Source organism: Musca autumnalis, unplaced genomic scaffold, assembly GCF_047663935.1.
Source record: "Musca autumnalis isolate F117 unplaced genomic scaffold, ASM4766393v1 scaffold_5, whole genome shotgun sequence".
NCBI classification, from domain to species: Eukaryota; Metazoa; Arthropoda; class Insecta; order Diptera; family Muscidae; genus Musca; species Musca autumnalis.
The window spans coordinates 57,070,371-57,093,398 of NW_027412088.1; the positions used below are offsets into that span (position 1 = coordinate 57,070,371).

Below are 23,028 nucleotides of genomic sequence, written 5' to 3' on the forward strand. Positions count from 1 at the left end.
AGACCCATTCGATTGGGCCTTATATCTACAGAAGACTCTTTGATAAGGGTTTCTACACACCGAAAAATAGATGTTAGAAATATGTTTGGATCCAAAAAATTTTTTGTTTGGGACTGGTTGCAAACAAATATATGTTTGGATCCAAACTTAATATGTTTGGGTCCCAGCAAATATATGTTTGCGACATTTTGTAACATATCTCAATTTTATTTCAACATATTTTTATGGTAGGAGAGAGGATTTTTGTCAAAGAGAGTAACAACAGGGTTCTCGCGGAATGCTGTTTCATAAATAAATAGCTTCGTGTGGTGTCATAGAAGACGCAGAAGCGAAGACGGGAGGGTAAAAAAGTTTGTTTTTGCTTTGGTGGTGTGTATGCGGCCGAACGCGTGTGTTTCATGCTTTGTTCTTGTTGCTGCAATTTTTTTACAAGCAGTCATTTTTTTGAAACTCACAATTAACGGACGTAGCAAGCGAAGAGGAAAAGAAAAAAATGGCATGAATTATTTTTGTTCTTTTTTTCTTCAGTTTTCTAAATACAATCTATAGATATATCTATAGAAGACCCTTTTGAAAGGGTTTCTGTCTATAGAAGATCCCCTTGAAAAGGTTTGTAGCTACAGAAGACCCTTTTGAAAGGGTTTATATCCAAAGAAGACCAATTTGGAGGGGCTTATATCCATAGAAGACCCCTTTGAAGGAACTTATATCTATAGAAGATCATTTGGAGGGGCTTACATCTAAAGAAATCTTCCTTGATGGGGTGTCTATCTATAGTAGATCCCTTTGAAGGGGCTTCTATCATAAGAAACCCATTTAAAGTGGCTTTGAAAGGCCTTCTATTTATGGAACACTCTTTTAAAAGAACTTCTATCCACAGAAGACTTCTTTGCAAGGGCTTCTTTCTACCGACGACACCATTGAAATGGCTCCGGCATAAATACACGTTTGAAAGGGCTTCCATCTACAGAAGACACCTTTGAAGGAACTTCTATCTCTAGAAGATCCCTTCGAAGGGGCTTCTATCGGTAGAAGACCCCTTTGGAGGGACTTCCATTTATAGAAGAACCCTTTGAAGGGCCTTTTATATATAGAAGACCCCTTTGATGGGACTTCTATCTATAGAAGACCCCTTTATCCGGGCTTCTATCTATAGAAACCACCTTTGAAGGTTCTTTAATCTATAGAAGACTCCTGTGAAAGTGCTTCTACCTAAAGAAGTCCCCTTTGAAGGGGAAGACGCCTTTGAAGGACTTCTACCTATAGAATATACCTTTGAATGAGCTTTGATAACATACAGGAGACCCCTTTGAACGGGCTTCCACCTACAGAAGTCACCTTTGAATGGGCTTCCACCTGGAGGTGACCTCCTTGAAGGTGTTTCTTTCTACAGAAGACTTCTTTGAAGGGGCTTGTATATATAGAATACCCCTTTGAAGGGGCTTCTATCTATAAAAGACCCATGTAAAAGGGCTTCAATCGATAGAAGATCTCTTTAAATGGACATCTATCCATAGAAGAAACCTTTAAAGCGGTTTCTAACCATAGAAGAACCCTTGAAGGGGCTTTTAACTACAGAAGACAATTTTGAAATGGATTCTATCTATGTATACAAGCCCCTTTGAAGAGAGAATGGTCTTTTTTCTAAGGAAGGTCCATTTGAAAGTACAGGTAAACCTCGATTACCCGTGAATCGATTATCCGGGAACCTCCATTATCCGGAATAGAAAAGAAATGTTGATATTTTTTCCATTTCCTCCCTTTCGTTATAAATTTCATTACCCGGTATAAAAAAACATTTCCACCTTTTAAGTTTGAATCTGATGATGATGGTGTTATGTATCATTCGAAAATTTGGTGAATTACCTTAACAAATATAATAAAAATTGCAGATTTTATTATTGTACAATACATACTATGCCATTTTTAATTAAAAAAATATGTTCAAAAGCTACTTAAAAACATTACCTCCGGGAAAATTTATTATCCGTAATGCCTCCGGTCCCGACCATCACTTCTATCTGCAGAGGGCCAAATACCCTTTTAAAGTGGTTTCTATCGATAAAAGTCCCTTTTGAATTGGCTTTTATATAGTAGACCACAGTGAATGCGCCTCTATATATAGAAGACACCTTTTAAGGGGCTTCTATCTATAGCATATCCTTTGATGGGACTTCTGTCTACACATAACTTTTTTGAAGATATCTGATTTAAGCATCAATATTCCCAAAAAATTTACTTGTCCTAAAAGTAGCACCAAATCCCATCCAAATTTGCATTCTAATGTAACACGAAAAACGAAAACATCCCAACATTGTCTATAACCGTTTTCAAATTAAAACTTATCTCATATTACAATGCAGCAGATACGTGACAGAAAGTTTATTTTACACTCTGGCGATGAAGGCTTATAAATTTTTTATGAGAATTAAAATCGTGCAGAAAATATAAACTTGCATTCAATGATGAACGAATGACATTCAAATTATGAATCATCGGTGGTTTGAAAGAATCATGAGATGCATTCAAAGAAGTAAAAAAAAGTTTCCACACTTTTTAAAGGGTCATTAAATAATTTTGGAATTAGAACAAACGACGTGTTTCAATCACGACTTATTAACAAGTTGTCAACCATAAACTTCTGCTTGGGCTGGGGGAGTTAGATTTCTTTCCAACAAAATAAGCGCCACAACAAATCAATTAAAATCAGCTTTTCAGAATTACAAACAAAACCCCAAGGCATTTCACACCACATCCGATCCGTTGTGATAACACATTAAAGCCATAAAAAATATTCATTTGAAATTGAATTTTTGATTCGAATGAAGAATGTCAATGAAATGGAAATGTCATCCATCCCAAATGCTTTAATTTCTTTACAAATTAATCTCATAAGCACCAATCCAAATAAAATTGTTAAAATATGGTAAAGATTTTTAATACTCACTTCCAATTCCCAATTTGTTGCTAATGATGCTCCTCGACAAATGAGTACTAAAATATGATTAAATCTAAAAAAACGGAAAATAATAAAAATTTAAATTGTATTTTCATGTTTTTGGTGTTGTTGTTTGAAATAAAAACACAAAACGAAGAAAAAACTGTGTAGGAGGTTAAGATGAGTCTAGCCACAACAAATTGGTCGGCTGGTCATCCACATCTATCGTTTGAATGAAATCCAACCAACCATTTTGATTCGACTTTGTTGTCCATTTAGGGCCATAAAGATAAATACATGCACACACACACCATGAACGACCTAACAAAATGCTCTCGTTAACACATCATGCTGTGGCAAAGCCAAAGAAATAAAACCAGCACTGTGGCTTAAAACTATTGACAATCATCAGAAAGAAGATCTTCAACAGGCGTTTTTTAGATAGAAGGCATTCAAAAAAGGTTCTTCTAATAGAACACCTTCAAAAGATATTCTTTGGATAGAAGTCCAGCGAAATGTAATTTTTAGGTACAAGACCTTCAAAAGATCTTCCTAAAACAGAATACCATCGAAAGGTTCCTGAGATAGATAGCCATCCGAAGGACCCGGTACACCACCGAAAGGTCTTCTTCAGATAGAAGATCTTCAAAAGTACTTTTTAGGAAGAATATCTTCAAAAAGCTTCTTCAGATATGAGGCCACTGATAGGTGTTTTCCGACAGAAGACCCTACGAAATGTCTTCCTAAAATAGAAGAACATCCAAAGGTCTTTCTGATAGAAAACCATTATAAGGTCTTCTTCAGATAAAAGAGCTTCAAAAGGTATTCTTCAGATAGAAGGCCACCAAAAGGCTTTCTTTAAATATATTTAAATAGAATACCATCGAAAGGTCTTTTTCAGATATAATACATCAAAGGTCTTCTTCGGGTAGAATACCCTAAAAAGGTCTTCCTGAGATAGAGGACCCTCTCTAGATAGAAGTCCTTTAAAATATCCTTTTCAGATAGAAGACCTTCAAAATGTCTTCCTAAGATATAATACCATCAAAAGGTCTTCACGAGATAGAAAACAATCGATGGATCCTCCTGAGATATGAGTCCCTCAAAAGATCCTCCTTAGGTAGACGACCTTCGAAGGGCCTTCTTGGGATAAAACTCCTTGGAAAGGTCTCTTTTATATATAAGACCTTCAAAAGGTCTTCTTCAGATAGAAGACCTTCAAAATGCCTTCCTGAGATTGAAGACAATCGAAAAGTCTTCCTGCTACAGAAGAGAATCAAAAAGTCTTCTTCAGCTTGAAGACCTTCAAAAGCTCTTCTTCAGATAGAATACCATTGAAAGGTCTTCTTCAGATCACGGACCATCGAAAGGTCTTCCTGAGATAGAAGACGATCAGTACATCTTCTTCCGATAGAAGACAATCGAAAGGTCTTTTTCAGATCGAGGACCATAGAAAGGTCTTCCTGAGATAGAAGACCAACAAAGGCCTTCCTGAGATACAAAACGTCTTCTTCGATAGAAGACCATTGAAAGGTCTTCTTCATATCGAGGACCATCGAAAAGTCTTGCTGAGATAGAAAACTTTTAACAGGTTTTCCTCAGATAGAAGACCACCAAAATGTCTTCTTCTGATAGAAGGACATTTAGAGGTTTTCCTCAGATAGAAGACATTCAAAACTCTTCTTCAGATAGAAGATCACCAAGGGGTCTTCTTGGGATAGAATATCTTCAAAAGATCTTCTTCAGATAGAAGACCTTCGGAGGGTCTTCTTCAGATAGAAAACCATAGAAAGGTCTTCTTCAGATCGAGGACCATAGAAAAGTATTCCTGGGATAGAAGACCAACAAAGGTCTTCCTGAGATAGAAGGCGATTAAAACGTCTTCTTCGATAGAAGACCATTGAAAGGTCTTCTTCATATCGAGGACCATCGAAAAGTCTTGCTGAGATAGAAGACTTTTAACAGGTCTTCCTGAAATAGAAGACCATCAACATGTCTTCTTCGGATAGAAGTCCATTTAGAAGTCTTCCTCAGATGGAAGACCTTCAAAAGTCTTCTTGAGATAGAAGATCACCAAGAGGTCTTCTTAGGATATAATATCTTCAAAAGGCCTGCTTCAGATAGAAGACCTTCGGACGGTCTTCATCAGATAGAAGACCTTCGGAGGGTCTTCTTCAGATAGAAGACCTTCGGAGGGTCTCCTTCAGATAGAAGACCTTGGAAAGGTCTTCTTTAGATAGAAGACCTTCAAAGGGTCTTCTTCAGATAGAAGACCTTCGGAGGGTCTTCTTCAGATAGAAGACCTTGGAGAGTTCTTCTTCAGATAGAAGACCTTGGAAAAGTCTTCCTCAAATCGAGGACCATAGAAAGGTCTGCCTGGGATAGAAGACCAACAAAGGTCTTCCTGAGATAGAAGGTGATCAAAACGTCTTCTTCCGATAGAAGACCATTGGTCTTACTGATATAGAAGACTTTTAACATGTCTTCCCGAGATAGAAGACCATCAAAATGTCTTCTTCGGATAGAAGGCCATTTAGAGGTCTTCCATAGATAACAGACCTTCAAAAGTCTTCTTCAGATAGAAGACCACCAAGAGGTATTCTTGGGATAGAATATCATCAAAAGGTCTTCTTCAGATAGAAGACCTTCGGAGGGTCTTCCTCAGATAGAAAACCTTCGGAGGGTCTTTTTCAGATAGAAGACCTTCGGAGGGTCTTCTTCAGATAGAAGACCATCGGAGGGTCTTCTTCAGATAGAAGGCCTTCTGAGGGTCTTCTTCAGATAAAAGACCTTCGGAGGGGGGTCTTCTTCAGGTAGAAGACCTTGGAAAGGTCTTCCTGAGATAGAAGACCATCAAAATGTCTTCTTCGGATAGAAGGCCATTTAGAGGTCTTCCACAGTTAGCTGACCTTCAAAAGTCTTTTTCAGATAACTTGGTGATTCTTGGGATAGATGTCTACTTAGGAGCTCTCCTCCTAAGATAGAAGACCATCAAAATGTCTTCTTCGGATAAAAGACCTTCAAATTGTCTTCTTCAGATAGAAGATCAATAGGACGTCTTTTTAGGATAGAATATCTTCAAAAGGCCTGCTTCAGATAGAAGACCTTCGGAGGGTCTTCTTCAGATAGAAGACCTTCGGAGGGTCTTTTTCTGATAGAAGGCCTTCGGAGGGTCTTCCTCAGATAGAAGACCTTGGAAAGGTCTTCATCAGATAGAAGACCACGGAAGGGTCTTCTTCATCAGACAGAAGACATTCGAAAGGTCTTCTTCAGATAGAAGATCACCAAGAGGTCTTCTTGGGATAGAAAGAATAGAAGACCTTCGGAGGTTCTTCTTCAGATAGAAGACCTTGGAAAGGTCTTAATCAGATCCTGTAAAGGGTATCCTACAAATAGAAGACCTTCGAAATGCCTTCTTCAGATAGAAGACCACCAAGAGGTCTTCTTGGGAGCTCTCTTCCTGAGTTCGAAGACCATCAAAATGTCTTCTTCGGGTAGAAGGCCATTTAGAGGTCTTCCTCAGATTTTCAAAAGTCCTCAGACCTTCAAAAGTCTTCTTCAGATAGAAGATCACCAAGAGATCTTCTTGTTATAGAATATCTTCAAAAGGTACTCTTCAGATAGAAGACCTTCGGAGGGTCTTCTTCAGATAGAAGACCTTCAGAGGGTCTTCTTTAGATGGAAGACCTTCGAACGGTCCTCATCAGATAGAAGACCTTCAAATGGTGCGCTTCAGATAGAAGACCTTCGAAAGGTATCCATCAGATAGAAGACAGTCGAAAGCTCTTCTTCAGATAGAACACCTTCAAGAGGTCTACTTTAGGTAGACGACTATCGAAAGGTCTTCCTGAGATAGAAGACCATCAAAGGTCTTCTTCAGATAGAATATCTGTTCTTCCTGGGATAGAAGAACATCGGAGGATCCTTCTGAGATAGAAGTCCTTCAAAAGGTCTTCTTGGTATAGAGAACCTTCAAAATGTCTTCTTCATATAGAAGACTTTCGAAAGGTCTCCTTCAGATAGAAGACGTATGTACGAAGGGTCTTATTCAGATAGAGAACCTTCGAAAAGTTTTTCTGAGATAGAAGATTTTCGACAGATCTCCATCACATAGGATACCTTCGAAAGGTCTCCATCAGATAGAAGCCCTTCGAAAAGTCTAAATTAGATAGAAGACCTTCGAAGAAGATCACCAAGACGTCTTCTTAGGATAGAATAACTTCAAAAGGCATGCTTCAGATAGAAGACCTTCGAAGGGTCTTCTTCAGATAGAATATCTCCAAATGTTTTCATAAGATAGAAGACCGTCAACAGTTCTTTCCTGAGATAGAAGTCCTTCAAAAGATTTTCTTTGGATAGAACGCCTTCAAAGGATCTTCTTTAGATAAAAACCTTTTGAAAGGTCTCATTCGGATTGAAGACATATGAACAGTCTTATTTAGCTGGAAGACTTTCGAAAGGTCTCCATCACATAGAAGACCTTCGAAAGACTTCATTAGATAGAAGGCCTTTGAGGGGTCTTTTTCAGATAGAAGGTGTTATTCTGATAGATTTAATACCTTCGAAGGACTTCCTTTAGATATAAGGCCTTCGAAAGGCCTCCTTCAGATTGAAGATCGTCAAAGGGTCTCTTCAGATAGATCAGGTCTTCTTCTTGAGATAGAAGAACTTCCAAAGGTTGAAAGCCTTTTGAAGATTTGTTGCAGGTGAATTTCATCTACACCTTCTTTTTGAGATAGAGGACCTTAATATAATACTTTCTGAAGTATCTATACAAAGAAGGCTCTCTTCTAAGGGTCTTTTATAGAAAAATACATTCTTCTAAATGTCGTTGCAGAAAGAATTAGATCTTCATTCTATCGGAAAATAACCACGATCTTCTGTACAAAGAAGACTTTCTGAATGCATTCTTCAGATAGAAGATTTGCGAGGTCTTGACAATGTATTCATTCTGTAGAATACCTAAAAAATACCCTCGGAACATCTTTCATCATAAAACTATCTTTATCAGTTCCATTCATATCACCCTATTTACCACTGTAAATCTCTCCACCGTTCTCAGCACAGCAGATTAAAGTTCTAAACATGTTTTGGCATTGTTTTGCATTTCTCGTGCCTGAGCTTGCCCTTAAGAGTGAATGTCCTATTATATCATCATAGAGACAAAAGTTGTAGTTGATGGCGACATTCATCGTCGCATGGCTCAACAAAACAAAAAGAGGTGAAGACCAACATAGGTGGGCGTTGATACGAAAGATGTTACAGTTTTATATTTCCTATTTGCCAAACAACTATTCTGGCGGCGTCTAGCACTGACAACAGCAGGACGGACCACCACCTCATCCGCCTCCAACCAGGCGGTGCATTAACAACAACTGCACTACTCTCTGTTAATCGCATGGTCATGATTGCCAGCAAACACACAGCTAGGTTACAGTAGAAGTATCTGCATACATAAGTGAAGTTTAGCACCATCACACCTTAAATCTGCTGTCCGTCCGTATGTCTGTCTACGTCGTTTTTGTCGGCCATTGTAAGCGAGTATAGCGATTTTTTATTGTGGGGCTTTTCGTTTCATGGCTAAAAGAATTTTAGTTTTACAGCCTTTAACAAAAGTGTACAAAAGTCAGGTATGCATGCAAAAGTAACTTTAGCATGCCACCATATGACCGAACGACCGACCGACCGAGCGGGCGACCATTGTTTTCTTTGTTGCCGCAGTCGTCGATTTTTTTTTTTTTTTTTCTTTACACACATTCAAAACTCAATTGCTGGATTTTTTCTTAATTTTTTTGTTTTGGTTCGGTCTTCTCTTGCCACAAATTGCCCTGCAAGCTTAAAAGTTGTCAATTCAGATTTTTGTGGCACACAAAAAAAAAGATGAAAAAAAGCAACTCAGAAGTTGGCTTGTAACCAGTTTGCACGTTTTTTTTTTGTGGTTCCTCAATTCGAAATAAAGTCATGCACGAAAAATACGACAATAAAAAACCGCTCATAAAAAACTTGTTGGACCAGGTGAAGTTTATGCTGACTCTCAGCCTCAGCTTTATAGTTTTGGAAAGCCAAGCAATATGCTTCGATAAAGCATTGCATAAAATTTGCATGCCAACCAGAGGTTATGTGGTGGCAGATAGAGATGGCTGCGGGTGGGTGAGATGCAGCGAGGAAAATCATATGAAATTTAGAAAATTGAGAATGACAAAAGGTGTTTCGGAAAAAACACACACATAAATCCAAATAAGGGCAACGATTTTACAATGAACTGAGAAAGGAGGAAAAAATGCATCAAGAAAAACAAGTTCCTTGAGTTAATTGGAAACTTAACAGCTTTACCGTTATGTTGGAATCATTTGTTATTGAAATTAACAATGGCCGTAGATTTTGAAAATTGAAGTCTTCTGTAGAAAACCGTTTTTATGAGGTCCTCTATGGATAGAAGACTATTGTTCAAGAAAAATTTTATGAACCATTCTATGTCCAGGAGACCCTAGTAAGGTACTGAGGTTTCCTATGGATAACATAAATTTATGAGATCTTCTATAGATAGAAGAATTATGAGGCTTTCTGGATAGGATACCTTATATGGAAAGGAGATTTTCTTGAGGTTTCTGATGGATAGAATACATTTATGAGGTCATGGATAGGAGATCTTTCTCAGGTCCCCCGTGGAAAGAAGACCTTTATTAAGTCTTTATGGAGAGGAGTCCTCAGAAAGGTATATCCTTCTTTCAGAAGCACCCTTCCAGAAGAAGCACAATTTCTGTCAGAAAGGGTCTATAAATGCATTTTCTTTCAGAAAGGGTCTATGGAAGAACCCTCTCAGAAGCACCCATTCTGAAGAATCACCCTTTCTTTCAGAAAGGGTCTATAGAATCGCCCTTTCTTTCAAAAAGGGTCCATAGAAGCACAGTTTCTTTCAGAAAGGGTCTATAGAAGCACCCTACTTTTCAAAAAGCGTCTATAAAAGCACCCTTTCTTTCAGAAAGGGTATATAGAAGCACCCCTTCTTTCAGAAAACGTCTATAGAATTACCCTTTCTTTAAAAAAGGGGTCTATAGAAGCACCCGTTCTTTTAGAAAGGGTCTATAGAAGCATGTTTTCATTTAGAAAGAATAGAAGCACAGTATCACTCGCACGGTATGTTTCAGAAAGGGCCTATAGAAGCCCGCTTTCTTTCAGAAAGGGTCTGTAGAAGCACCATTTTTGTTCTTTCAAAAAGGGTCTATAGAAACACCCTTTCTTTCAGAGAGAGTCTATAGAGCACGTTTTCCTTTTAAAAGGGTCTATAGAATCACTTTTTCTTTCAGAAAGGGTCTATAGAATCACTTCTTCTTTCAAGGGTCTATAGAAGCACCCTTTCTTTTAGAAAGAGTCTGTAGAAGCACCCTTTCTTTCAGAGAGAGTCTATAGAAGCACGTTTTCTTCTCTTTCAGAAAGCGTTTATAGAAGCACCCTTTTTTAGAAAGGGTCTATTCAAGCACCCTTTTTTTAGAAAGGGTCTGTAGAAGCACCCTTTCTTTCAGAGAGAGTCTATAGAAGCACGTTTTCTTCTTTTTCAGAAAGGGTCTATAGAAGCACCCTTTTTTTAGAAAGGGTCTATAGAAGCACACTTTCTTTTAGAAAGGGTCTATAGAAGCACCCTCTCTTTTAGAAAGGGTCTATAGAAGCACCCTTTCTTTTAGAAAGGGTCTATAGAAACACCCTTTCTTTTAGAAAGGGTCTATAAAAGCACCCTTTCTTTTAGAAAGGGTCTATAGAAGCACCCTTTCTTTTAGAAAGGGTCTATAGAAGCACCCTTTCTTTTAGAAAGGGTCTATAGAAGCACCCTTTCTTTTAGAAAGGGTCTAGAGAAACACCCTTTCTTTTAGAAAGGGTCTATAGAAGCACCCTTTCTTTTAGAAAGGATCTATAGAAGCACCCTTTCTTTTAGAAAGGATCTATAGAAGCACCCTGTCTATCAGAAAGGATCTATAGAAGCACCCTGTCTATCAGAAAGGATCTATAGAAGCACCCTGTCTGTCAGAAAGGATCTATAGAAGCACCCTTTCTTTCTGAAAGGGTCTATAGAAGCACCCTTTCTTTCAGAAACTGTCTATAGAAGCACCCTTCCTTTCTGAAAGGGTCTATAGAAGCACCCTTCCTTTCTGAAAGGGTCTATAGAAGCACCCTTCCTTTCTGAAAGGTTCTATAGAAGCACCCTTCCTTTCTGAAAGGTTCTATAGAAGCACCATTCCTTTCTGAAAGGGTCTATAGAAGCACCCTTCCTTTCTGAAAGGGTCTATAGAAGCACCCTTCCTTTCTGAAAGGGTCTATAGAAGCACCCTTCCTTTCTGAAAGGGTCTATAGAAGCACCCTTCCTTTCTGAAAGGGTCTATAGCAGCACCCTTCCTTTCTGAAAGGGTCTATAGAAGCACCCTTCCTTTCTGAAAGGGTCTATAGAAGCACCCTTTCTTTCTGAAAGGGTCTATAGAAGCACCCTTTCTTTCTGAAAGGGTCTATAGAAGCACCCTTTCTTTCTGAAAGGGTCTATAGAAGCACCCTTTCTTTCTGAAAGGGTCTATAGAAGCACCCTTTCTTTCTGAAAGGGTCTATAGAAGCACCCTTTCTTTCTGAAAGGGTCTATAGAAGCACCCTTTTCTTTCAGAAAGGGCCTATAGAAACACGCTTTCTTTCAGAGAGAGTCTATAGAAGCACGTTTTCCTTTTAAAAGGGTCTATAGAAGCACACATTCTTTCAGAAAGGGTCTATAGAAACACCCTTTCTTTCAGAGAGAGTCTATAGAAGCACGTTTTCCTTTTAAAAGGGTCTATAGAATCACACATTCTTTCAGAAAGTGTCTATAGAAACACCCTTTCTTTCAGAGAGAGTCTATAGAAGCACGTTTTCCTTTTAAAAGGGTCTATAGAAGCACACATTCTTTCAGAAAGGGTCTATAGAAGCACCCTTTCTGAAAGAAAGGGTCTATAGAAGCACGATTTCTTTTAGAAAGGGTCTATAGACGCACCGTATCTTTCAGAAAGGGCCTATAGAAGCATCCACTCTTTAGAAAAGGTCTATAGAAGCACGCTTTATTTCAGAAAGGGTCTATAGAAGTACCGCATCTTTCAGAAAGGACCTATAGAAGCACCCATTCTTTCAGAAAGGGTCTATTGAATAACGATTTCTTTTAGAAAGGGTCTATAGAAGCACCGTATCTTTCAGAAATGGCCTATAGAAGAATGATTTTTTTAGAAAGGGTGTATAGAAGCACCGTATCTTTCAGAAAGGGCCTATAGAAGCATCCACTCTTTAGAAAAGGTCTATAGAAGCACGCTTTATTTCAGAAAGGGTTTATAGAAGCACCGTATCTTTCAGAAAGGACCTATAGAAGCACCCATTCTTTCAGAAAGGGTCTATAGAATAATTATTTCTTTTAGAAAGGGCCTATAGAAGCACCCAATCTTTCATAAAAGGTCTATAGAAGCACCCATTCTTTCAGAAAAGGTCTATAGAAGCACCCTTTCTTTCAGAAAGGGTCTATAGAAGCATCCTTTCTCTCAGAATGGGTCTATAGAAGCATGCTTTCTTTCAGAAAGGGTCTATAGAAGCATCCTTTCTCTCAGAATGGGTCTATAGAAGCACGCTCTCTTTCAGAAAGGGTCTATAGAAGCATCCTTTCTTTTAGAAAGAATATATATAAGCACACTTTCTTTCAGAAGTACCCATTCTGAAGAAGCACCCTTTCTTTCAGAAGTACCCATTCTTAAGAAGCACCCTTTCTTTCAGAAGTACCCATTCTGAAGAAGCACCCTTTCACTCAAAAAGGATATATAGAAGTAATCCTTCTTTCAGAAAGGATATATAGAAGTACCCTTTCTTTCAGAAAGGATATATAGAAGTACCCTTTCTTTCAGAAAGGATATATAGAAGTACCCTTTCTTTTAGAAAGGATCTATAAAAGTACCCTTTCTTTCAGAAGGGATCTATAGAAGCACCCTTTCTTGTAGGAAGCATCTATAGAAGTACCCTTTCTTTCAGAAAGGATCTATAAAAGTACCCTTTCTTTTAGAAAGGATCTATAGAAGTACCATTTCTTTCAGAAAGGATCTATAGAAGTACCATTTCTTTCAAAAAGGATCTATAGAAGTATCCTTTCTTTCAGAAAGGATCTATAGAAGTACCCTTTCTTTCAGAAAGGATCTATAGAAGTACCCTTTCTTTCAGAAAGGATCTATAGAAGTACCCTTTCTTTCAGAAAGGATCTATAGAAGTATGCTTTCTTTCAGAAAGGATCTATAGAAGTACCCTTTCTTTCAGAAAGGATCTATAGAAGTACCCTTTCTTTCAGAAAGGATCTATAGAACTACCATTTCTTTCAGAAAGGATCTATAGAAGTATCCTTTCTTTCAGAAAGGATCTATAGAAGTACCCATTCTTTCAGAAAGGATCTATAGAAGCACCCTTTCATTCAGAAGTACCCATTCTGAAGAAGCACCATGTCTTTCAGAAAGGGTCTATATAAGCACCCTTTCTTTCAGAAAGGGTTTATAGACCCACACTTTCTTTCTAAAAGGGTTCATAGATGCACCCTGCTTTTCGAAAAGGGTCTATAGAAGAACCCTTTCTTTCAGAAACAGTCTATAGAAGTACCCTTTCGTTCAGAAACGGTCTATAGAAGTACCCTTTCTTTTAGAAAGGGTCTAAAGAAGCATCCTTTCTTTGAGAAAGAATATATAGAAGCACTCTCTCTTTCGGAAAGGTTCTCTAGAAGCACCCTTTCTTTTAGAAACGGTCTATAGAAATACCCTTTTCTTCAGAAAGGTTCTATAGCAGCACCCCTTCTTTCAGAAAGGGTCTATAGAAGCGTCCTTTTTCAGAAAGGGTCTATATAAATACCCTTTTTCAGAAAGGGTCTATAGAAGCACCCTTTCTTTCAGAAAAGGGTCTACGAAAGCACCCTTTCTTACCTAGAGTTACTTTAGATTCATTTTGTTGCTAAAATGTCGTAAATTTCGTTAAATAAACCTTATGAGACATTCAACCAATGAATGCAAAATTTTGCGGTTAAAAATATGAATAACTTCACATTCTTTGACAATTTATCAAAAAAATAAACAAAATGCACTGAAATATTTAACCGGAATAATGTTGTCATCAATGAATTTTTTCTCACTAACAACTGACTAATTGCCCATGTCGTTCCAAATATTGAAGAGTAGAAGTCCCCCAACAATAACAACTGTAGAGGGGCCTTAATGAGTAAAAATTACTTTCGAATAACACGTATTCTTAAGAGACGTAACAAAACAATGACAACATGTACGACAACATCATTACGTATTCAGTGTAAAGAAATTTGTGTAAAACCCCAACTAACATTCCCTTTTGTCACAGACGTACATATGTACGAGGTATGTCTGTATATGAGAACATGTGTATTGACATAAATCTCTGGGATGATTAATAAAATAAATAATTTTCATTATTCAAATGACACCAACCAAACCAATTTCAGCAATGTTAAGACCAAAAGGGCAGCAACTGCTACCAGTGACGGCCTAGAACAAGCGAACCACCATCTATGGCTTGTGGATGGATGGCTGGTTGGATAGATGGAGTGAATCATTAGCATTATTTCATTTGTAATCTATACCGCCCCACCACTACTGGTCATCAGAATAAACAACAACGAGGAGACATTGGTGCATTGATTCCAGGGTTTGGAATAAACAACAACGAGGAGACATTGGTGCATTGATTCCAGGGTTTGTTGTAATTGTTTTTATAAGAATATTTCAGTTTTTTGTTATTTCAATAAAAAATAAACAAACAACACAAACACCAAGAACAACAATCACAAATGTGATATCTTTAGGCTAACTTAAGTTTTTTCTCTGGAAAAATGAAACCATGAAGAAGTCATTGCCGCATGACAAACAAAAACGCTTGATAAGCACCACACAGTAAAAAGTTAAAAAAGAAAAAGAAGATGAAATAAATGCCAAGTAATGACGAAACTATGTGACAATTTGTCTTTCTTGTTTATTGCCACCAGAAATCATGGCCAATGTGGCGGCAGAAGCGGGTTTGCTGCCACTTCTTTGAAGAAGTTGACAAACAGTGTTGATGGAAGAATAATGGACAGAAAGAAATCATAATCCTTCCAGGAGGTGACAAAATCAAATAATTTATGAGGATATTTGAGGGATATTTTCAATATTAAATACGTGGGCCACTTTAAAGTTATCAGACCTTTAGGAGTGAATACTTGAGAATTATTTTCCTCAGGCCTTTAGGCGTGGATTTTTCAAAATTAATTTTTCAGCCAACCTCACAACTTTAGGCGTGGATTTTTCAAAATTAATTTTTCAGGCAACCTCACAACTTTAGGCGTGGATTTTTCAAAATTAATTTTTCAGGCAACCGCACAACTTTAGGCGTGAATTTTTCAAAATAAATTTTTCAGGCAACCGCACAACTTTAGGCGTGAATTTTTCAAAATAAATTTTTCAGCCAACCTCACAACTTTAGGCTTGGATTTTTCGAAATTAATTTTTCAGGCAACCTCACAACTTTAGGCGTGGATTTTTCTAAATTAATTTTTCAGGCAACCTCACAACTTTAGGCGTGGATTTTTCTAAATTAATTTTTCAGCCAACCTCACAACTTTAGGCGTGGATTTTTCTAAATTAATTTTTCAGCCAACCTCCGACATTTAGTGGTAGATTTTTCAAAATTAATTTTTCAGCCAACCTCAGACATTTAGTGGTAGATTTTTCAAAATTAATTTTTCAGCCAACCTCCGACATTTAGTGGTAGATTTTTCAAAATTAATTTTTCAGCCAACCTCAGACATTTAGTGGTAGATTTTTCAAAATTTATTTTTCAGCCAACCTAACAACTTTAGTGGTAGATTTTTCAAAATTAATTTTTCAGCCAACCTCACAACTTTAGGCGTGGATTTTTCAAAATTAATTTTTTAGGCAACTTCCCAACTTTAGGCGTGGATTTTTCAAAATTAATTTTTTAGGCAACTTCCCAACTTTAGGCGTGGATTTTTCAAAATTAATTTTTTAGGCAACTTCCCAACTTTAGGCGTGGATTTTTCAAAATAAATTTTTTAGGCAACTTCCCAACTTTAGGCGTGGATTTTTCAAAATTAATTTTTTAGGCAACTTCCCAACTTTAGGCGTGGATTTTTCAAAATTAATTTTTTAGGCAACTTCCCAACTTTAGGCGTGGATTTTTCAAAATTAATTTTTTAGGCAACTTCCCAACTTTAGGCGTGGATTTTTCAAAATTAATTTTTTAGGCAACTTCCCAACTTTAGGCGTGGATTTTTCAAAATTAATTTTTTAGGCAACTTCCCAACTTTAGGCGTGGATTTTTCAAAATTAATTTTTTAGGCAACTTCCCAACTTTAGGCGTGGATTTTTCAAAATTAATTTTTTAGGCAACTTCCCAACTTTAGGCGTGGATTTTTCAAAATTAATTTTTTAGGCAACTTCCCAACTTTAGGCGTGGATTTTTCAAAATTAATTTTTTAGGCAACTTCCCAACTTTAGGCGTGGATTTTTCAAAATTAATTTTTTAGGCAACTTCCCAACTTTAGGCGTGGATTTTTCAAAATTAATTTTTTAGGCAACTTCCCAACTTTAGGCGTGGATTTTTCAAAATTAATTTTTTAGGCAACTTCCCAACTTTAGGCGTGGATTTTTCAAAATTAATTTTTTAGGCAACTTCCCAACTTTAGGCGTGGATTTTTCAAAATTAATTTTTTAGGCAACTTCCCAACTTTAGGCGTGGATTTTTCAAAATTAATTTTTTAGGCAACTTCCCAACTTTAGGCGTGGATTTTTCAAAATTAATTTTTTAGGCAACTTCCCAACTTTAGGCGTGGATTTTTCAAAATTAATTTTTTAGGCAACTTCCCAACTTTAGGCGTGGATTTTTCAAAATTAATTTTTTAGGCAACTTCCCAACTTTAGGCGTGGATTTTTCAAAATTAATTTTTTAGGCAACTTCCCAACTTTAGGCGTGGATTTTTCAAAATTAATTTTTTAGGCAACTTCCCAACTTTAGGCGTGGATTTTTCAAAATTAATTTTTTAGGCAACTTCCCAACTTTAGGCGTGGATTTTTCAAAATTAATTTTTTAGGCAACTTCCCAACTTTAGGCGTGGATTTTTCAAAATTAATTTTTTAGGCAACTTCCCAACTTTAGGCGTGGATTTTTCAAAATTAATTTTTTAGGCAACTTCCCAACTTTAGGCGGGGATTTTTCAAAATTACTTTTTCAGCCAACCTCACAACCTTAGGCGTGGATTTTTCAAAATTAATTTTTTAGGCAACTTCCCAACTTTAGGCGTGGATTTTTCAAAATTTATTTTTTAGGCAACTTCCCAACTTTAGGTGTGGATTTTTCAAAATTAATTTTTTAGGCAACTTCCCAACTTTAGGCGTGGATTTTTCAAAATTAATTTTTTAGGCAACTTCCCAACTTTAGGCGTGGATTTTTCAAAATTAATTTTTTAGCCAACCTCACAACTATAGGCGTGCATTTTTCAAAATTAATTTTTCAGCCAACCTCACAACTTTAGGCGTGCATTTTTCAAAATTAATTTTTCAGCCAACCTCACAACTTTAGGCGTGCATTTTTCAAAATTAATTTTTCAGCCAACCACACAACTTTAGGCGTGCATTTTTCAAAATTAATTTTTCAGCCAACCTCACAACTTTAGGCGTGGATTTTTCAAAATTAATTTTTCAGCCAACCACACAACTTTAGGCGTGCATTTTTCAAAATTAATTTTTCAGCCAACCTCACAACTTTAGGCGTGGATTTTTCAAAATTAATTTTTCAGCCAACCTCACAACTTTAGGCGTGGATTTTTCAAAATTAATTTTTCAGCCAACCTCACAACTTTAGGCGTGGATTTTTCAAAATTAATTTTTCAGCCAACCTCACAACTTTAGGCGTGGATTTTTCAAAATTAATTTTTCAGCCAACCTCACAACTTTAGGCGTGGATTTTTCAAAATTAATTTTTCAGCCAACCTCACAACTTTAGGCGTGGATTTTTCAAAATTAATTTTTCAGCCAACCTCACAACTTTAGGCGTGGATTTTTCAAAATTAATTTTTCAGCCAACCTCACAACTTTAGGCTTGGATTTTTCAAAAGTAATTTTTCAGATGTACTTGAAAAGTACAAGGCCGATATTACTGCCATACAGGAAATACGATGGATTGGGAAAGGCGTCACAACAACACCTAAAGGTGACGCACTGTATTATAGCTGCCATGACGTAAAGCATGAGTTTGGTTGCGGATTTGTAGTTAGTCGGAGAATAAAACATCTGGTATCCAGCTTCACCCCAGTGAATGAAAGACTTGCTGCTATAAGCTAAATTCCCACTGAAGAAAAGGACGAACAGACCAAAGATATATTCCACGAGCGCTTAGAAGAAACAAATGACCGTTGCCCTGCGCATGACATTAAAATCATTCTAGGCGATTTTAATGCCAAAATTGGAAAGGAGAATATCTTTGGCCCAACAGTCGGGAAATTCAGTCTCCACAGTGAAACATCTGACAATGGTATGAGGCTGATTGACTTTGCAGCTGCAAAAAACATGGTAGTTAGCAGTACCAGATTTAATCATCTCGATATTCATAGGGGAACCTGGCTGTCTCCAGATCAGAAAACAAGAAACCAAATTGATCATGTTGTGATAGATGGAAGACATTCATCGAGCGTGTTGGATGTACGATCGTTCCGAGGCGCAAACATTGATTCGGACCACTACCTTGTTGCAGCAAAGGTACGCACCCGCTTAAACGTAGCAAACAAAGTACGAACATACACAACACGAAAGTTAGACATCGGTAAGCTGCAAACACAACAGATAGCCACAGCATATTCCACTCAACTAGCCCAATTGCTTAATCAAAGCACTCCTCATCCCGATAACATACCAGCGCAATGCCAAAGTATTGCCCACTCCAAGCAAACTGCCGCAAAATCCATACTTGGATACCAGAGACCTCCACCAAGGAATCCCTGGTATGATCAGGAGTGTCGTGCTGCCACCGAAGAGAAAAATGCGGCATATAGGGCTACTTTTCAATCCGTAGCAACGCGTAGCGCACGAGAGAGTAACAGGGAGAAAAGGAGAGAGGAGAAACGTCTTTTCCGCAAGAAAAAGAGAGATATGGAAAATCGGAAGTGTGAAAAAATCGAGATGTACAGGAGCCAGAATGAAGTCCGAAAGTTCTACCAAAGAGTCAAGCTTCAAACTGATGGCTTTGGTACAGGCACATCCTCCTGTAGAGACCAGCAAGGTAATTTGGTAACTGATACAGATAGTGTACTCAGGATATGGAAAGAATATTTTTCAAAACTGTTAGTGTCCAATAGCAGCGAAGACGACGAAGATACCACAGACCCAATCCCAGAAGATGGTATTGAATGTATACCGCCTAGCCAAGATGAGGTAAAGACAGCAATAAATCGGCTGAAGAATAATAAGGCAGCAGGAGCCGATGGCTTGCCAGCCGAGCTGTTCAAAACCGGAGGCGACACGCTGATAAGGCGTATTTATTAGCTAGTTAGCACCATCTGGCAGGAAGAACGAGTACCCGACGATTGGAACCTGAGTATCCTGTGCCCCGACCACAAGAAGGGAGATAAGACTGCATGCTCTAACTATAGGGGCATAAGTCTACTCCCTATTGTTACTTGCTTATGCTGATGATATCATAGACATCATGGGACGATCAGTAAAAGAAGTAACTAATACCTTTATGAAGGTCGAAGGAGAATCTGCTAAAGTGGGTCTGGCGGTAAACGGTGAGAAGACCAAGTCTCGTCAAACAAAAATAACGCTGTACAAAACACTGATACTACCCGTGCTGATGTATGGCTCCGACGCCTGGGTACTTGCGCAAGCAGACATGGCAGTGCTTGGTGTGTTTGAGAGAAAAGTTCTTCGAAAGATCTACGGACCAATCTGCGTTGACGGTGAATATCGACGTCGCATGAACCACGAGCTGTATCTGCTATACAACGACATCAATATAGTTAGACGTATCGAGATGCAGCGATTGCGTTGACTAGGCCATATCATAAGAATGAGCGATGATGAACCCGCTAAAATGGCGTATAAATACGGACCGCTTGGCGGTGCACGCAGAATTGGCAGGCCAAGGAATAGATGGCGCAAACAAGTTGATGATGAGATGAAAAGGCGCGGTATTCCAGAGTGCGAAGCAACAAATAGAGAGAAATGGAGATCTTTTCTTAGTTCGCCCTATGGAACAAATGTTCTGTAATGGGCCAGCTAAGTAAGTATTTTTCAGCCAACCTCACAACTTTAGGCGTGGATTTTTCAAAATTTATTTTTACAGCCAACCTCACAACTTTAGGCGTGGATATAAAAACAAAAAATTGTTTTCAACCATTTCCATATCCATTCCATCAATTGTTTTGGTCATCTATTGTGTTGGCGAATCAAATTGGTGTCCCCATTGTCTGTATTTTATAGGCGCCTATATTCCAAAAATTTAATTAAATCTAATGTTGATAAACGTACATACATATAAATGTATATAAATGCATAAATAATTTCTATAGTTTAGTATAAACAAATAAGTTTATCCACAGAGCCAACTGCAAATTTGTTTATCTAGTGAAAAATAATTTATTTCAAATTTATTCCATTCACTTGCTGTGGTCGTGGTGGTGATTCTAATGTATAAGCGGTAGGCCTGTTTTTAGTGAATAGCCGAAAATATTCTGAATGGAAGCAACGAATCTCTCATTTGCATAAGAAAAAAAAGTTCTCAGTGTACATACGTTTTGCATGCTTCTATTCAAGTCGATTTTTAATTGCATCGTAAAAACAGACAGATCAGCCAACCCAGCCCGTATTACAAATTTTGGTCAAGGTTCTTGTTGAACAAAAAAGTAAAAAGGAAACCATTAATGTTCTATTCAAGTCGATTTTTAATTGCATCGTAAAAACAGACAGATCAGCCAACCCAGCCCGTATTACAAATTTTGGTCAAGGTTCTTGTTGAACAAAAAAGTAAAAAGGAAACCATTAATGTAAACAAAACGAGAGACCTGATTAATAATTGAAATTATAAATTTTGAAAATGTTATTCAGTTGGGATAACAGTGTTGGCTATTCTCATCATATGTGACCGCAGATGTTGGGGTTATGGGTTACACACCCTTTATACAAACAAACGAAAATTTCCAACTTGCAATGACAAAACGCTCTCTTAATACTAGAAAGGGAGGAAAGGCTCCTCGAAAATGTTAGTTAAGCCATTTTTTATGAGAATATCCTTTTCAAAATATTTTCTCATGCATTTAACAAAAATATGTACATGTTTTGCATTTTATTAAAAAAATATAACAATATAACAGTATAACAATTTACTCCTACCTATCGCTGCTATGCCCCCATCTTTTGTTTCGTTTACCCTTAAACCATTTTACCGGTTATTTATATCATGTCGCGTTGTCCATTTCGATGTCGTGTATCCATATTGCCACTGGCATTGGTTTGGTATCTCACTTGCATTCCATTCTTCATTGTCCGGCAGCTTGTAACAACACCGTAATGCTCAAGCAAAACCGCCGCGGTGCATGGAATTCCAGCAAACAAACGACTTGTCTCTTATCTGCATTCAAAGACCGTAAATTCCTTTTATGTTTTACGTTCTATGAAACAGCCAGCAACTGTAACATAAGTTGTTGCTATTAATAAGCATAGAGTATGGCAGGACACCCATAAAATGGAATGAAAAAATGTGCAATAAATACACTCCTAAAAGTCTGAGAATGCATGAAAAAATATTATAAAAACACAGACTTAAATGCCTGGGGACGATTGAAAATCTTTTTGAGGTTTGTGAGGTTGGCTGAAAAATTTATTTTAAAAAATCCACGCCTAAAGTTGTGAGGTTGGCTGAAAAATTTATTTTAAAAAATCCACGCCTAAAGTTGTGAGGTTGGCTGAAAAATTTATTTTAAAAAATCCACGCCTAAAGTTGTGAGGTTGGCTGAAAAATTTATTTTAAAAAATCCACGCCTAAAGTTGTGAGGTTGGCTGAAAAATTTATTTTAAAAAATCCACGCCTAAAGTTGTGAGGTTGGCTGAAAAATTTATTTTAAAAAATCCACGCCTAAAGTTGTGAGGTTGGCTGAAAAATTTATTTTAAAAAATCCACGCCTAAAGTTGTGAGGTTGGCTGAAAAATTTATTTTAAAAAATCCACGCCTAAAGTTGTGAGGTTGGCTGAAAAATTTATTTTAAAAAATCCACGCCTAAAGTTGTGAGGTTGGCTGAAAAATTTATTTTAAAAAATCCACGCCTAAAGTTGTGAGGTTGGCTGAAAAATTTATTTTAAAAAATCCACGCCTAAAGTTGTGAGGTTGGCTGAAAAATTTATTTTAAAAAATCCACGCCTAAAGTTGTGAGGTTGGCTGAAAAATTTATTTTAAAAAATCCACGCCTAAAGTTGTGAGGTTGGCTGAAAAATTTATTTTAAAAAATCCACGCCTAAAGTTGTGAGGTTGGCTGAAAAATTTATTTTAAAAAATCCACGCCTAAAGTTGTGAGGTTGGCTGAAAAATTTATTTTAAAAAATCCACGCCTAAAGTTGTGAGGTTGGCTGAAAAATTTATTTTAAAAAATCCACGCCTAAGTTTTAAAAATCCACGCCTAAAGTTGTGAGGTTGGCTGAAAAATTTATTTTAAAAAATCCACGCCTAAAGTTGTGAGGTTGCTGATTTTAAAAAATCCACGCCTAAAGTTGTGAGGTTGGTGAATCCACGCCTAATTGTTTTTTAAAAAATCCACGCCTAAAGTTGTGAGGTTGGCTGAAAAATTTATTTTAAAAAATCCACGCCTAAAGTTGTGAGGTTGGCTGAAAAATTTATTTTAAAAAATCCACGCCTAAAGTTGTGAGGTTGGCTGAAAAATTTATTTTAAAAAATCCACGCCTAAAGTTGTGAGGTTGGCTGAAAAATTTATTTTAAAAAATCCACGCCTAAAGTTGTGAGGTTGGCTGAAAAATTTATTTTAAAAAATCCACGCCTAA

The 23,028-nt window shown here is 37.3% G+C and overlaps 1 protein-coding gene across 10 annotated transcripts in view; it reads right to left on the bottom strand.

Annotated features, from left to right (window-relative positions):
• Positions 1–23,028, bottom strand: part of Dg (Dystroglycan) — a 512,976-nt gene that overhangs the window by 231,505 nt on the left and 258,443 nt on the right. For 7 of the 10 annotated variants that reach the window (XM_073955149.1, XM_073955142.1, XM_073955152.1 and 4 more), the window contains one exon: positions 2,948–3,011. The exons of the other annotated variants lie outside the window; for them this stretch is intronic. The gene's annotated coding sequence lies outside the window, so the exon portion shown is untranslated. The remainder of the gene's footprint in view (positions 1–2,947; positions 3,012–23,028) is intronic. 10 annotated transcript variants of the gene reach the window in all.